Source organism: Rattus norvegicus, chromosome 6 (genome assembly GCF_036323735.1).
Source record: "Rattus norvegicus strain BN/NHsdMcwi chromosome 6, GRCr8, whole genome shotgun sequence".
In the NCBI taxonomy this organism is placed as follows: Eukaryota; Metazoa; Chordata; class Mammalia; order Rodentia; family Muridae; genus Rattus; species Rattus norvegicus.
The window spans coordinates 115430467-115432187 of NC_086024.1; the positions used below are offsets into that span (position 1 = coordinate 115430467).

The window sequence follows — 1721 nt, forward strand, 5'->3', positions numbered from 1 at the left end:
AAAGGCCAGACAAAGTGGCCCAGTTAGGGGATCAGGATCCATAGGCATACAACAGATTCAGGGACAGCCCCTGCTCCATTTCTTGGGGGATCTGCATGAAGACCAAGGTTCACATCTGTTACACATGTGTAGGGGACCTATCACTCTTTGGTTGGCGGTTAAGTCCCTGGAAGTCCCCAAGGATCCATGTTAGTTAATTCTGTTGGTCTTCCTGTGGAGTCTCTATTCTTTTTTTTTTCTTTCTTTTTTTTTATTAACTTGAGTATTTCTTATTTACATTTCGAATGTTATTCCCTTTCCCGGTTTCCGGGCAAACATCCCCCTAATCCCTCCTCCTCCCCTTCTTTATGGGTGTTCCCCTCCCCATCTTCCCCCATTGCCGCCCTCCCCCCACAGGAGCAGCAAGTATCTATTCTTTTTGGGACCCTTAATCCTTCCCCCAACTCTTCTATAAGACTCTCTGAGCTCCAACTAATGTTTGGCTGTGTGTCTCTACATCTGTTTCCCTTTGCTACTGACTGGAGCCTCTCAGAAGGCAGTTATGCTAGGATGCACTCTGCAGGCATAACAGTGTATCAGTAATACTATCAAGGATTGGTTCTAGCCCATGGGATGGGTCTCAATACAAAGATGAAGCAGAGACAGAGGTTTTAAGGAACCCTGTTAGCAACAGGAAAGAATCAGGAGCTGGGGATATCCTTCCCTTTCATCATTCACTGTATAAGAAATCACTGAGTGTGAGTTCAGTCTTAGCATCTAAATATTACCCATGATATACCATCAAACATCAGCAATGTTTTGTGTACCCTACAAATATCTACAGTTTTCAACCACGACAGACACCAAATAAAGCTGTTGGTCTGGCAGCCACCTCGATGTTGATGCCCAAGAAGAACCGGATTGCCATCTATGAACTCCTTTTTAAGGAAGGGGCAATGGTTGCCAAAAAAGATGTCCACATGCCCAAACACCCCGAGTTGGCAGACAAGGACATGCTCAACCTTCACATCATGAAGGCCATACAGTCTCTCAAGTCTCGAGGTTACGTGAAGGAGCAGTTTGCTTGGGGACATTTCTACTGGTACCTCACGAATGAGGGCATCCAGTATATCCGGGATTACCTGCACCTACCTCAGGAGATCGTGCCCGCCACCCTGCGCCTCAGCTGTCAGGAGACGAGAACGGCAGGCCTCGGCCCAAAGGTCCAGAGGGTGAGCAGCCTGCAAGATTCACAAGAGGAGAGGCAGACAGAGACACCTACAGAAGGAGTGCTGTGCCCCCTGGAACTGACAAGAAAACTGAGGCTGGGGCTGGCTTGACAATGGAATTCCAGTTTAGAGGAGGCTTCAGTCGTGGATGTGGTCAGCCACTTCAGTGAAGTTGATTATGTTGTATTGAATAAACTTTAAAGAACAAAAAGCTGCCGGGCTAAATTATTTACTCTCTGCTGTATACTCTTTCTCTTTAACAATCATATATCAAGTTGAAAAGAAATAAATGAAGAACATGTTTCTTTCAATCATTTCTGGGCCCAAATAAAATCTTCTGAGAAGTTTTTATGCTATGGTGGAAGATGCTAAGAGAAATCAGTGGGGTCAGGTACCTCTTGGATGGAGGATGCTTCCAGGAGCCTATGGGGTGACCCAAACTGAGACCTCTACCAGTGAAGGGTATGGAGGTTGACAAGGCCACCTCCTGTATCCAAGTGGGACTCCCGGGGA

At 46.5% G+C, this 1721-nt stretch overlaps 1 pseudogene; it reads left to right on the plus strand.

Annotated features, from left to right (window-relative positions):
* The first annotated feature begins 831 nt into the window (after positions 1–831).
* On the plus strand, positions 832–1378 carry LOC134479456 (small ribosomal subunit protein eS10-like; annotated as a pseudogene).
* The last annotated feature ends 343 nt before the right edge of the window (positions 1379–1721 follow it).